General features: G+C 37.3%; 1 protein-coding gene across 2 annotated transcripts in view; it reads right to left on the reverse strand.

The window, feature by feature from the left end:
- The window catches only part of GALNT1 (polypeptide N-acetylgalactosaminyltransferase 1), a 123,628-nt gene that overhangs the window by 68,083 nt on the left and 39,501 nt on the right, over positions 1-16,044 (reverse strand). The window contains exon 2 of one of the 2 annotated variants that reach the window (XM_023207684.2): positions 9,869-9,923. The exons of the other annotated variant lie outside the window; for it this stretch is intronic. The gene's annotated coding sequence lies outside the window, so the exon portion shown is untranslated. The remainder of the gene's footprint in view (positions 1-9,868; positions 9,924-16,044) is intronic. 2 annotated transcript variants of the gene reach the window in all.

The raw sequence follows: 16,044 nt of genomic DNA on the forward strand, positions 1-16,044 counted from the left end.
GACCTCGTGATCCGCCCACCTCAGCCTCCCAAAGCGCTGGGATTACAGGCGTGAGCCACCATGCCTGGCCAGATACATGTTATGTTTTAAACCAAGTTTGTAACATCTATTTAAACTCAAATACTTAATGCCTTAAATGTCCTCATGGGAAGAAGGGAAGGAGACAGGTATGACTGTAAAGTGGTAGGACAGCTGATCATGCTGTATTTTGATTTTTAACAGGTAATATGCTCAACAGACATTTCTAACCCCTCTTCCCACCTCAGCCATGTCTCAGTGTCATGTCTTAGGCAACATCACAGCATCTTAGTGTTAATGTCAAAACAGCCTTAATATCCACACAAAGGTGTGACAAAATGCCACACATAGTGCTTTACACTTAATACATATGTAACAGTTACAAACAAAGGTGGCTCCCTGGCTCATGATTCTGACCCTTAACCTCTCCTCCCCTCCTTGAAGGGTTTCTTCTGGTAACAGATCCAGTTGCCTGGCCACAGTATAGTTAAATGAACTAGCCAGGCTAACCACAGGACCTGACTTCTTCTTGGCCTCTTGAGTCACAGACCTGGAAGGCTGTGCTCTAGGACTGCACTCAGTCACACTGCCCCCGACATGCAGAAGGCCACTTGCAGCTAAAAAGAATGAGGCCAAGCAGAGACATACAGGTGAGAGGCAGAGCGCCCTGACAGTGACCAAGTCCCTGACTCTTCCTTGGCTTCGGTGACCCACCAAGGAATCCTCCTATTAGTCCCCTTTTCTGCTTAAGAAAATCTGAATTGGGTTCCTGATACAACCAGAATGTTTGGGGAACCAGGGAAGAGGGGGCTATAGGTAAAAAGCAGCTTCTAGTCTGCTGATGAGCTTCCCCTCTGTGGGTCATAATTATATATTATGAGACAGACTATACTATTTGAAAAGATACTTTTTAATGCCCCAGATCACAAAAACTTATAAAATATCAAAAGAGTACATACAAAATGTGTCATAGAAATAAATGATCACAATACAACATACATCACCACCACCTAGGTTAACAATAAGAACATGACTTTTAAAATCCCCTCTCAAATCCCACCTTTCCCCAACTCTTCAAAGGCAATCCCTATTCTTAACTTACGGTCCTTCCTTGTCCTGATAATTTAACCTCACGAGTATCTTTAACAATCCCTTGTTTATACTTCACTGTTTCTGAACTGCTTATAGGTGGAAAAACCTGACTTGCTTTTTTCTAACACTGTTTCTGAGATTCATCCATATGCTCAGATCCATTCATGCATCCAATTCCATTTCACTACTGAATAGTATTCCACTGGCTTAGCAAACCATATTTCTCCACTCTACTCTTAACGGACATTTGGGTTCTTTCTAGGTTTCCATTATTACAAGCAATACTGCTATGACCATTCCTGAACATGTTTACTAGTACACATGTGCAAGACTATTTATTTAGAGAAGAGGTCAGTAAATATTTTCTGCAAAGGGCCAGATGATAAAGATTTTCGGCTTTTTGAGCCATGCAATGTCTGTTGCAACCACTTAACTCTAGTGTTGTACCATGAAAGCATCTGTAAGAGGTATGTAAATGAGTGACAATATTCCAAGCTTATTTTTGGACACCAAAACTTGAATTTCATATAATTTTCACATTATAAATTACAAAATATTATTTTTTTCCAACCACTTAAAAATGTTAAAAACCATTCTAAACTCATGAGTCATCACATCGACCCCTGATCTAAAGTATATATGTATGGTTGTTAGGTCACACAGTATGCATATTTTCAATACAATCAGATATCACTAATCTGTTTTCCCAGGGTGGCTGAAACCACCCACCAGATGTGAACTGTTATATCACTGGATGTGGTGATGTGTTATATCGTTGACAACACTTACTGTCAGACATTTTTATTTTTGACAATCTGATGTAATTGGTATCTTAAAATAGTTTTAATTTGCATTTCCCCACCATCTCTGACGTTACTGATCATTCCATTTCCTCTTCTCTAATGTGCCTACGGAAGTTTGGTCCACTACTCTACTAGATGTGTTGTTTTGTGTTTTTCTTGTTAGCTTGTGAAGATCCTACTGTAGCCTTGTGTGAGTTAAATGTACTGCAATATCTTTTTCCACGGTTTTGGAGACAGGGTCTCCCTCTATTGCCCAGGTTGGAGTGCAGTGGCACAATCATGGCTCACTGAAGCCTCAACCTCCTGGGCTCAATGAATCCTTCCTACTTCAGCCTCCCGAGCTAGGACTACAGGCACACGCCATCATGCCCTCCTAATTTTTGTATTTTTTTCTTTTGTAGAGAGAGGGTTTCCCCATATTGGCCAGGCTGGTCTCATACTCCTGGGCTCAAGCAATCCTCTCGCCTCAGCCTCCCAAAGTGCTGGGATTATAGGTATGAGCCACTGTCCCCAGCCCTTTTCCCAATGTTAATAAAAAAGAAGTATCTTTGTTTGGGTATGGCGGCTAATGCCTATAGTCTCAACGCTTTGGGAAGCCAAGTTGGGAGGATTGCTTGAGGCCAGAAGTTCAAGACCAACATAGGCAACATAGCAAGACCCCCATCTGTAAAAATAAAAAAAGGAGCATCTTTTATGGTTCATATTTTCTGTGTTTTAAGAAAATCTTCTCTATCTAGAAATCATTACAAACAATGTTTTAATATCTAAAAATGTTAAAGGTTTGCTTTTCCCATGTAAGCACGGATTCAATGTCATTCCCTCCTATGGGGATAACCAGTTGTCAAGAACTATTTATGAAAAGCTCTCTTTAAAGGAGTGCAATATCAACTTTGTCACAGCCAAGTTTCTAGGTTTCCATATTCTCTTCTATTGATCTACCTCTACCTATACCATACTGTCATCTTAACTTTTATAGTTTTATACTAATTCTTCATATATGGTAAAAATAAGTCTTCTCACCTATCACAACGTTTTCAGGAGTGCCTTGGCTACTCCTGACCTGTTAAGTCTTCCTCAAAAATTTTAGAATCAACTTTTCAATCCAAAAAGAAAAGTTGTCAAGATTCTGACTAGACTGAAATAAAAATATAAATAACTGGAGAGCTCTGCTATCTTTCTAATAGCATCGTCAAATTTATAAAAACATTCTCTCTCTCCATTTATTTAGACCTTTCTTAACATCTTCCAATAAAATTTTATAATTTTCTTTCAAAGGTTTAACACAAATTTTGTTACAAAATACTTGTTAGATACTTTATACTTTTTCCTACCTGAAATGGTATCACTTTGTTTATTGCTGATTTATAGAAATGCACCTCTACTTTTATTTATTGATTTTAAATTCGGCTACCTTGCGAAGATTTCCAGTATCAACATCATATTGAACAAGCAAGGTGACAACAGGCATCCTTGTTTTATTCCTGATCTTAAAGGGTAGGTTTTAATAAGGCAAAAAAAAAAAAAAAAAAAAAAAAAAAAAGCAGTAGCTATGATTGATCATTTAATTACTTAAAATAATAATCCAAATACTGCAAAAGAAATCTAGTAGTTAAGGCCAGGAACGGTGGCTCACGCCTGTAATCCTAGCACACTGGGAGGCCGAGGTGGGCGGATCACCTGAGGTCATGAGTATGAGACCAGTCTGGCCAACATGGTGAAACCCTGTCTCTACTTAAAACACAAAACTTAGCCAGGCGTGGTGGCAGGCGCCTGTAATCCCAGTTACTTGGGAGACTGAGGCAGCAGAATTGCTTGAACCCAGAAGGTGGAGGTTGCAGTGAGCCGAGATCACGCCATAGAACTACACCCTGGGAGACAAGGGCAAGATTTTGTCTGACCAAAAAAAAAAAGAAAGAAATCTAGTAGTTAGAAGTATTTAAATATTTATGGTGGAACAATTCTACAAATCAAACAAGCATAAAGATCACAAAAAGTAAGTTAATGTTGATGGGAAAAAGAGCCGAACTCAAGAGAAGTCTAAGAGAAGTTTAAAATAAAATTCCAAAAATGTTTCTCAAAATGATATCATTACTAAAAATAAATGCATAGCACCTAACTTTTATGTCTACTATATTGTTGTTCCTTAAAAAAACAAAGTTTCACTACAGGCATACCTTGGGTATATTGCAGGTTTGGTTCCTGACTACCAAAATAAAGCAAATATTCAGTAAAATGAGTCATAAATATTTTGGATTCCCAGTACAAATAAAAGTTATGTTGATACTATATAGTAGTGTAAATACACAACAGCAATGTCTTTAAAAGTAATGTATATACCTTAATTTAAAATTTTTACTGCTAAAAAATACTACCAATCATCTTTGCCTTCAGCGAATCGTAACTTTTTTGCTGGTGGAGGGTCTTGCCTTAGTGTTGATGGCTGCTGACTGTTCAGGGTGGTTGCTGCTGGAGTGGCTGTCACAATTTCTTAAAATAAGATACAAATGAACTTTGCCACATCAACTCTCCCTTTCATGAAAGATTTCTCTATAGCATGCAATGCTGTTTGATGGCATCTTACCCAGAGTAGAACGTTTTTCGAAATTGAAGTCAATTCTCTCAAACCCCTTGCCATTGCTTTATCTAGTTAGGTTTATGGAGTATTCTAAATCCTTTGTTGTCATTTCAACTATGTTCATAGCATCTTCACAAGGAGTAGATTCTGTCTCAAGAAACTACTTTCTTTCCCCATCTGTAAGTAACTACTCATCCATTCAAGTTTCATCTTAAGATTGCAGCAATTCAGCCACATCTTCAGGCTCCACTTCTGATTCTAGTTCTCTTGCTATTGCCACCACATCTGCAGTTGAACTAGACTTCTTTCAAACTCCTATCAATGTTTTGACCTCCTACCATGAACCAGAAATGTTCTTAATGGCATTTAGAACAGTGAAACTCTTTTCTGTTACTTTGCTCAGATCCACCAGAGGAATCACTGTCTGTGGCAGCTATGTGTTGGTCAATGTGGTGGGAAAAATTGTAGAAAGACGCAAACCTTCTTGGAAGGCCAGGAGATTTTATAAAAGCTTCGGAAAAGGATTTGGCTGAAGGCAGCCAGATTCTCTTACTCTGTGCCTGAAAGCTTAGGTTAGATAACAAGAAGATGTAAAGAAACTGATCTAGATAAGTTAGTTTACCGAGGTCTTGGAACCTTGACTTTAATCATCTGAGTGCAGGACTGCTCTGGTGGGGGATGACACCATGTTAATTACCCACAAGTGTGTTGACTCAAGGCCTTTGTCAATAAATCTGTACTAAATAAATGCCTGCAGCACCAGTTTATCAGGGCCACGGCTGCTACAACTCCTTACAACACCCTCCTTAGGATACATGAGCAGCCCCAGTCCCCCAGCCTGCTCTTTCACTGGATACCTGTGTCTCAGTGTGTCGCTCAGTAAGGGTCTGAGGGTCAGACCCAGCAGCTATGGCCTTATGAAATGTATTGGCCTTATGAAATGTATTTCTTAAATAAGACTTGACAGTCAGAATTACTCTTTGATTCATGGGCTGCAGAATAAATGTTGTATTTGCAGGCATGAAAACATTAATCTCATCGTACATTTCCATCACAGCTCTTAGGTAACTAGGTGCATTCTCAATGAAAAGTAATATTTTGAAAGGAATCTTTTTTATTAAGCAGCAAGCCTCAACAGTGGAATTAAATTATTTAATAAACCATGTTGTAAACAGATGTGCTGTCACCTAGCCTTTGTTGTTCCATATATAGAGCAGAGGCAGAATAGATTTAGTGCAATTCTTAAGGGCCCCAGAATTTTCAAAATGGTAACTGTACATTGGCTTCAACTTAAAGTTACTAGTTGCACTATCACCTACTAACAAAGTCAGTCTGTTCTTTGACGCTTTAAAGTCAGGCACTCACTTCTCCTCTCTACCTATGAAAGTCTTAGATGGCATCTTCTTCCAATAGAAGGCTGTTTTGTCTGCACTGAAAATCTGTTGCTTAGTGTAGCCACTTTCACCAGCGGTCTTAGTTAGATCTTCTGGATAACTTGCTGCAGCTTCTACATCAGCACTCATTTTTACGTTGTGGAGATGGCTTCTTTCCTTAAACCTCCTGAACCAATCTCTGCTAGCTTCAAACTTTTCTTCTGCAGCTTCCTCACCTCTCTCAGCCTTCACAGAATTGAAGAGTTAAGGCCTTGTTCTTGATTAGGCTTGGCTTTAAGGGAACATTGTGGTTGGTTTGATCTATGCAGACTACTAAAACTGTCTTATCAGCAATAAAGCTGTTCTGCTTTCTTATCATTTGTGTGTTCACTGGAGTAGCTTCCTTCAAGAACTCTTCCTTGCCATTCAGAACTTTTCAAATTATATGGCGCAACGAGCCCAGCTTCTGGCCTATCTCTGTTTTCGACATGTCTTCCACGCTAAGTGTAATCTTTTCTAGCTTTTGATTTAAGTGAGAGACACATAACTCTTCCTTTCACTTGAATGCTTAGAGGCCACTGTAGAGTTATTAATTTGCAACCTTTCAATACTGTTGCTTAGCAGAGTGTGGTGGTATATGTGTTGTATCTTAGGGAACAGGGAGATCCGAGGAAAGGGAGAGAGACAGGCAAATGGCTGGTTGGTGGAGCAGTCAGAAAAGACACATTTATTGATTAAACTTGCCATCTTGTATGGGCACAAGTTTGTGGCACCTCAAAACGATTACAATAATAACAACAAAGATCACTAATCAAAAATCACCACAAAAGATATAATAATGAAAACCTCTGAAATACTCTAAAAATTACCACAATGTGACATAAAGACACAAAGTGAGCAGATGCTGTTGGAAAAATGGTGCCTATGGACTTTTTCTGTGTAGGGTTGCCACAAACTTTCCATTTGTTGGGAAAAAAAAACAAAACAAAACAAAGTAGTATCTGTGAAGTACAATAAAACAAAGCACAATAACATGGACATGCCTGTATTTTTGAGTCACAACTCATTTCATGCTCTCCAGATATTTATTAAGTCTCGGCAAATGATGTTCTTGATACTGCGTCAGGTACTACAGGTGGTATAAGCATGAAGGTAATGACCCATATCTAATCACACTGTTAAAACACCAATCTAAGAGACATGTCATTCACATTACAAAAGAGAAATATCAACTAAGGAAACCTGACAGGAAAAGAAACATCAAGATACGGAAGTTTCTGAAAAGGTTTTACCAGAAAGCAGCATATGATACAAGGTTTTGTTTGTTTAAAGTAAGTTTTTTCTACAGTTGTTTTGTTTCTGTCTCTCTTTGACATAAAACCCTCTAATGGACTTTCCCTGTCCTTAAGACATTCTTTCCCTCTGGTCCATTTTGTTCTAAACAACAGTTATTGCAGGACCAATAACTGAGACAGTTCTCACTAAAGAGATTCCAGAGTCAAGTAAGACGAGGATATAGTTTATACTCTATTTGTCCTGGTAGATTCACATTGCATATTGTCCTAATAAAGGGTCTTTAAAGTTCTGCAATAAGGAAAAGTAAGGGAATCTATTTAACTATGTTAACTCACAATGTCCCATTTTTAAGCATGGGATTGTCCCCATCCTCTTTGTTGTTTTTGTATAACAGAAAGCAGGTTTCAATTAGCAATAAATAAAGCAGCAAAGATTGACTCCATATCCTAGAATCAGACATTCTTTTTTTAAAAAAAAAAACATGGCTGATGTGCTTTCTGCAAAACTGGTATTTCTGCAAATCTGCAAATTCTGTAAAAAAGGATCCCATTGTGTTGTAAAGCCAATCACAAGGAAGACCTTCACAAAGTGAAGGTTAATTTTGAAATAACTGTCACTAAGTTAATATTTTTGTATTACTCTTCAACATAACACATATCATTATATAATACAAATAGTTGTGGACAAAAATAGGAAATCCAAAAGTCACCCTAAAAGAAAAGAACCTACAAATCCCTAATTTTAAAAAAATCTACAAACTTCTCAGAGAAATAAAATTGGTCAGCTATTTTACTATAAATTATTGTTTATATGTTTAGAATATCATATTATAAAGACTATATCTAGCATTAAATACTGCATTCAACAAATGCAACAGTATTTCAACTGTGTGAATCGAGTTAACACAGGAGGTCCATTTTACTTAGGTCGTGCTAATCTCTAGCAGATTCCTGGAGTCACGGCAATGACCCTAGCCAAACTCTGAGAACTATGTTCCTGGATTGTTCACAGTCACTTGTTAATGATCTTTTTGTGTGTGCTCCAGGCAGTGAGTCAGGATGTACCAGGCTGTCAGCATTGTTTTAAAGTAATCATTAAGATTTATGATGTGTACCTGGTGTCTGGTGTGGGGTCCCAACTTTCAGTTACCATAGCTGGTCATATGGTAGGAATGTGCTTATGTGACAAGCTCCCTGTAAGAACTCTGGACTGTAACACTTGTGTGCTTCTCTGGCTAGAGACATCTTGCATGTGTCTCTATCACTCACTGCTGGAGAGAAAAGCATGTCCCTGTGATTCTCACAGAGAGAGGACTTGGAAGCCTATGCCTCCCCTCTCTACCATTTACCTTCTTCCTGCATTGTATCCTTTGCTGTAATAAACCTGAGCTATGAGTACAACTTTATGTTGTGTGCATCCTTCCAGAAAATCAGTGGCAACTGGGACTTCACCACCCTCTACAAAACAGATTCCATTAAAAGAATTTAGTTTGACATCATACCTACTTTTCTCATTACTTGTCAAAAGCTGAATGATCATAATCACAACTTCTTCAAATGAATAAATCAGCGTACAGGAAAAAAGTTAACAGGCATAAGACTGCTATCCTTAGATGGACTTGGTTATCGAGATTGGCCCTTGGCTGGCATGTGGACACTTGAATGGTGAACAGTTCCCTACACTGATATAAAACTTTCCCTAAATGATAAATGTGATTCACTGTGCCAAAACTTTAGAAACAACATTGTTTGTATAAACACCTGCTTTCCTTCTGGGAATCTGGAATTTTGGTATGTGCTAGGCAGAAGATGCCTACATGACCAGCCTCAATAAAATCTTGGGCACTGACTCTCTAATGAGGTTCCCTAGTAGACAACATTTCACACATGTTGTCACGATTCATTGCTGGAGGAATTATGTACATCCTGTGTGACGCATATTAAGCATATTAAGACAAAATCAGCATATGAAGACAGAAGTAAGTGTCTATTAGGCCAAATGCTGAAATTTAAATATGAGTTCAAATTTCAGTTCCAATACTTTTTAGTTATGTGACTCCTTGCAATGTTACTATATTTGCAAAAACCTGAGCCTCTTCATTTCTTTAAATGAGAAAAACATATCTTCCTTAGAGTCCCACTGCACTAAACTAAATGAGAAAATGAACAACACACTCATACATGACAGTACACACTTGGTAAATTTTAAATGGTATTATTTCTAGAGGCACCTTCTCAGATTAAATAAACAATGGAGAGCCTTTCTCATGTATACTTATGCAACAAGAACTCAAATGGTCATTTGGAACACTGCAAAGCAAAGGCCATAGACAAACTTTCACCCTGTGTCTTCAACACTGGCTCTGGGAATGATTTCCAGATCAGATGACAGGATTACTGGGTAAGTTTAAGCAGGTTAAATCCTATATAACAAGTATTTTCAATTTCTGAACCTGGTCCTTATTTAGCCTTCAGATTGACCTCCCTAATCAGAAGTATGTATACTAATTAATTAGTATTGGGACTATGCTTTATTGTTACATTTCTCAAATTACTAAACTGGGATTTTAGTACAAGCCATTCTCTTGTTTATTATGAGGCATAAAGTCCAATCAACATAATTTTTAAAACCTAAGAAGCTAGCTGTAAGATCAAACCCTAATGTAAGAGAAGGAGAGCCCTAAAGTCATTCATTCCCAACTATCAACTTACCCCAAAGTGGTTTTTCAAATGAATTCATATCCCAAATCCACATGTCCCACATCTCCTGTTGAAAAATAAATGTCCTAAAATCAGTTTGTTTCAGAATAACTCTATTCTCCTCCCTTAGTCAGCCACCCTGTTCCACTTAACTGTAGGCAGCTACCACTTGATGCCAGGATCATGCCTTATTCAGCTACTTCCCCAATACTGAGCACAGTACGTGGCACAAAATGTGTTTAGTTAATGTATATTACATGAATTAGTCAGTTATAAATAAACTATGCAACACCAAGCTCAGTGGAAATACAAAATTATCTCTCTCCCTCTTAGAAAACTGTGAGGATCTTAACTTTCCAGGTGGGAAGGCCAAAGACACCTACACAGCACTGTGGGAGACACTGTTCCTTACCCCACCCTGACATTTTTCATTGCATTGGACCCCCAGCTGAGTTCAAGTAATTCTTCTCTGCTAGGCCACCTATTCCTGAATGGTCCAAGCCAACCACAGTCATTCCATTCCTCTAGCTAATACAAGTGACCAAATCCTGACTGATGGGACCCAAAGGGAGGTCTGCTAGGAAGCATTCAGAAAAAGTTATATCTCTCATAGAGATGTTGAAGGAGAAACTACACTTTTCAACCTTTGGTTATTGTTGGAGAGTACAGAAGTAGTGTATGCTTAGAAATAATGTAATCATCTTGAGGCCATGAAGGAAGTCATCACCAACATGCCATCACTGACATGCTGAGGATGACAAATGGAAAAAATAGAGAGCACACCGGATGCTCATGATTTCATGGAGCCAGACCAACCCTAAGACCAGACCTCCCCACGTCTGAACTTCTTGTTATGCAAGATGATAAAGCCCTCACTGATTTAACTGCTACTACAGTGGGTATTCTGCTACTACAGTGAAAAGCATCCTGACACACCAATCTACAACCTACAATTACTGATTTATATAGGTATATATCCTGTCAAGAAAAAAATGAAGATACAAATCAGTGGAGGACCTAAATTAAGGACTCTACTTTTACAGGAGACTGCAAAGAAGCAGAACGTCAACATAAACTTTAAGAGCTACAAACTAGAACCTGGTATATGACCTGCTCATCTCAGACATGGCATTACTTAGTCTATCACAGAATCACATATCCCTAATTCACTCAAACTTTCTCAAATATGTGCAAAACACTACACTAAGCAGTCTGATGTACACAAACATAAAAAATGTTCAGTCCCTATCCTCAACGAGCTTGCAATATAGAAGGAGAGATAATAAAGTGAGTTTGCATGTCATTTCACAACTTAAATCTTTGCAAAAGATGCCAAGAGTTGTGATGGGCTATAGTGCACAAAAAAGAGAAACTGGTGGGGAGAATGACTGGAGAACTGGTATGAGTTAGGAAAAGGCAAAATAACATCTCAAGTCGACAAAACAGTGTAAGTTAAAATAGGGAGGCAAGAAATTGCAGGGAATGTCTGGGGAACAGCAAACAGAAGAATTAATTGGGAGATACGACTAAAGGGGTGTGTTCAGAACAAATGAAATCTTAACTGTCATGCTAAGGAGTATGAAGAGCAAAGACCAAGTAAGTCATTAATTTCTTCTCATATTTTAATTTTTAATCGCACGAAGATGAATGCCAGATCATTACAACAGAACACTGCATTAGAGTTTCAGAAAAATATGCATCTTTTCCCCACTCTGAAGTCAGACACGGGAAAATACATCGCCTACCAGGGGAACAGTGTCTGGGAAGTAAAGGATCCAGCAGTAACCTCCTCCAGGCCAGGGGCCCATGTTATTTTCTGGTCATGGAATCCCCCAAATCTCTAAGATTTTCTACATGTTTTTGATATAACACCAACCTCTCCAATTATCATTCTATTCGTTCTTCCTTCCTTTACCATCTTCTGCACAAGAAATCTTTATTCTCTATCCCTAAGGCAAGTCTTCACTTCAGCGAAACCGTCTGTTAATCAAGTCACTGTAATGTCCTACCTAGCAACACAAGTCTCTTTCTCAGCTTCATTCTACTTGGTATCTTAGCCATCTTAAATTATTTTTAGCACAGACAGGCTATAAATAAAATAAAGCCTCTTCTCTTGGCTCCCAGGGTAATTTCTTGTTCTCCTACTTTTCTGACCACGCTTTGAAGTCTTCTTTATTGGCTCCCCACTCTTCTCCGGATCTGTTCTCAAGCCCCCTGACACTATACACATCCTCCCTGGGAAGTTCATCGGTGGCACAGCTTCACCCACCATGTGCCAGTGGCTTCCATATCTGTATCTTTTCCCCAGGACTCTTTGGTTAGACTGTAAACATGCCCAGCATGGGAATTATGTTTTTCATACTTGAGCACTACAGATGTTATGAAATGTCTGAAGAGAGCAGAAACTCATCTACAAGACAGCATCTCCACCCCCAATGTTATTCTTTATCTTTTCCTAATGCTTTACTTTCCACTGTAGCACCAACTACTAACATATCAAAATGTATCTTAATTGATTTATTAATTATCTTGTAAGCTGCAAAATGACAGGTGCTTTATGTTGTTTAATGTTATTACTAGATCATCTGGAACAGTACTTGGCACAAGATAGAAGAGTTCAATAATTATTTAGTAAATAAATAAAAATGCCAGAAAACAGTATCGTGTGAGAAGGAAGAAAGGCAATTGAAATGAAAGCATTTTAAGGTCGTTGTATTTAGGGATAGGGTAGAAAGATTAATTTTAGCTTTTTTAAAGAGCAAATACATTGACAATTAAAAGGTAACAACGACTTAAATAAAAATAGAATGTGTAAGTTAAAAATCAAAGTTTAAAAAGGAGGAAATAGAAAATCAATCACTTTAAAAGAAAATGAGAAAGGAATTTAAAATAATAGAGAAACCACACCTATAGACAGCACAAAATGGTAGAAATAAATCCCAAAACATCAGTTATTAAAATTAAGACAGAATGACTACATATATCTAAATTGTCAAATTGGATTAAAAAAAATAAAAGCTAAATGCTATTTACGAAACAAACACCAAAACCATAAGGATTCAGAAAAGCTGAAAGTGAAAGCATGAGAGACTTACACACAGAAAAGTAGAGGAGCTTATTCTAGACTAACCTACTCACAAATAATGGCAGTTACCAGCCTACACTGTGCAGAGTTACTGAAACTCAAGAAGGAAGTCACAATCATATTGGCTTGAAGCATCAAAGGATGAGGTCTGGAACTAGCAGGCAACTGGAAAGTGAGGGAGGAAATACTAGAAAAGTAAGAACCCTAAAATTTGTATGTAAACTTCACTACCATCTTTAGTTGGACCTTGAATCATATAACACAGGGCAGACTCCAGAGGCTCCAAAGAAAAGGAACATTTAGATGGCTGAAAGAACTGAACAGAGGTATCCATGATGTTGCCCAATGCCAGGGAGGCAGAGTTCGGAATTTAAATCTAGCCAGCAAGGAATCAATATTCATTAAGAGAAGAAAGAACTGAGGGTCAAAAAAAAACAAAAAACAAAAACAAACAAACAAACAAAACCATATTATCCACAATATCCAGTCTACAAAAAATTACTAGGCATGAAAATAAACAGAAAACTTGAGTCAAAAAAAGCAGTCAATGGTATTGAACAGAAGATGACCCAGATGTGGAAATCAGTTGGCAAGGACTATAATGTACCTACTATAAATATGTTCAAGAAATTAATAATAAATGAACAGAGGAAACTCTTATCAAACAAATTAAAACTATAAAAGAGGAACCATACAGAATCATGTAAAACACAAAAATATAATGTCTGAAATGGGAAATTCACTTGATGGGATTATAGCAGATTGTAAACAACAGAATACAGGGTTAGTCAATTTAAAGGCAGATCAAAAGAAATTATCCCATCTGAAGAGGAAAGAAAAATCTTTAATGAACAGAGCCTCAGTGAGCTGTGGTATAGCATAAAATTTAACATATGTGAAATCAGAGTTGCAAAAGGAGAGAACAGAGGAAACAGGACAAAGAAAAATACATGGAAAAAAAACCCCTGATAATGGCCACATTTGGGGATGAACAAAATTGCAAATCTAAGTCCAGTGAAACCTAAGCAGATAAATACAAAGAAAACCACAACCACAGCATATCTTGTTTAAACTGCTGAAAACCAAAGATAAAGAGAAAATATTCAAAGCATCCACAGGGAAAAAAAATTATGTACAGGAAAAAAAAAAAAAAAGATGACTTCTCGTTACACATAACAAAGACATTTTCAAGTAAAGAAATGTCAAAACAAATTATCTCTCACAGATGTGCACCATAAGAAATGCTAAAGGAAGTTCTTCAGGTAAAAGGGAAATGACACAAAATGGAAACTCAGATCTGTGAGAGGGAACGAAGAACACCAGAAACGGTAAATATATGAATAAATACAAAAACCTGATTTCTTCCCTCTTAATTTCTTAAAAGATGTATAATCAATTAAAACAAAAGTTATAATTCTGTGTTGTACAACTTATATGAAGATGTGAAAGATGACAACATTAGAACAAAGAAAGGAGGTGTAGGTAAGAGGAACTATAATATATAGCTGTAAACAACTTACATATTATATAAAATAGTAAAACTCAGCAGTCCTTTATGACACTTAAAACGAAAGAACTCATGGAAAACTAGAAATAAGAATTTGGTTAACTTGACAAAAGATATCTGCCCCAAATCTACAGTTAAAAAAAGCTACTCACTGTTAAAGTTAGGAAAAAGACAAAGATAAATGTCTTCTATTACTTCTTCCTGTCAAAAATGTACTAGAAACCCTATCTAGCACAGTACAAGAAGGAAAAAAAAAAAAAAGATTTAGAATCAGAAAGAAAACAAACAAAAAATAAAAGAAAATCCAAGAAAATAAAGACAATTCAGCAAGGTTGCTGGATACAAGATGAACATACAAAATTCGATTGACGTCTTCTGTACCAATAACAACTAGAAAATTGTTAAGCCAGGTGCTTTGGCTCATGCCTGTAATCCTAACACTTTGGAGGCTGAGGCAGGAGTACTGTTTGAGTCCAGGAGTTCGAGACCAGCCTGGGCAACACAGGGAGACCCTGTCTCTACAAAAAATACAAAAGTTAGCCAGGCACGGTGGCACATGCTTGTAGTCCCAGCTACTTGGGAGGTTGGGGGGGGGGGGGCGGAAATTGCTTGAGCCTAGGAAGTCGAAGCCGCAGTGAGCTGTGACTATGCCACTGCACTCCAGCCTCTGTGACAGAGATCCTGTCTCTTAATGAAAAATAATAATAATAAAAGAAAAAGAAGAAAATTGCTTAGAAAGATCTATCAAAAAATTAAGGAATATTATCCTTATGTGTGGAAGGTTTTCTATAGTAAAGAAAAAAACTATCTTTATATTAATCTGTGTACTTACTATAGTTTCAATCAAAATCTCAATATAGTTTTTTAAATAGAACTTTAAGAGTAGATCCTAAAATTACATGGAAGAGGAAAGCCAAGAAAGCCATTACAATTTTGAACAACAAGATGAGAGAACTCTGTCTACCATACGTCAAGATATGGTAACTACATCAGTGTGATACGCAGGCAGACACAGATGAAAAGACCAATGAAACAGAAGACAGCCCAGAATCAGACCCACATGAATATGCAAACTTCATGTATGACAGAGATGGCACTATAAATCCATGTGAAGGGGGGGTATTCAGTAAATGTTCATTCATATGTAAAAGTAAAATTCCTACATCATACCATACAAAAAAAAATTTTAAAGGCTTAAAGGCATAAATCTCTAATACTCTAAACTATAGGCAACTACTGTCACATCATTAGATCAGGAAGAATTTCTTAAGCAATATTTAAAAAGCACAAACCACAAAAGAATGAATAATTTCTACTACATAAAAATTAAGATTTTTGATATAACCAAAGACATCATAAAATATGCGAAAGCCTGGGAAGAAATATTCATAATACAGATAATGAACAAAAGATTAGTATCCAAATGTATTAAAAACTTCTACAAACCAAAACAAACAACAGGCCAATTGCGGTGGTTCACGTCTATAATCCCAGCATTGTAGGAGGCCAAGGCAGGAAGATCACTTGAACCCAGAAGTTCAAGACCAGCGTGGGCAACATAGGAAGACCCCATCTCTACAAAAAGCAAAAAGTGAA

This window comes from Piliocolobus tephrosceles, chromosome 18 (genome assembly GCF_002776525.5).
Source record: "Piliocolobus tephrosceles isolate RC106 chromosome 18, ASM277652v3, whole genome shotgun sequence".
NCBI lineage: Eukaryota > Metazoa > Chordata > Mammalia > Primates > Cercopithecidae > Piliocolobus > Piliocolobus tephrosceles.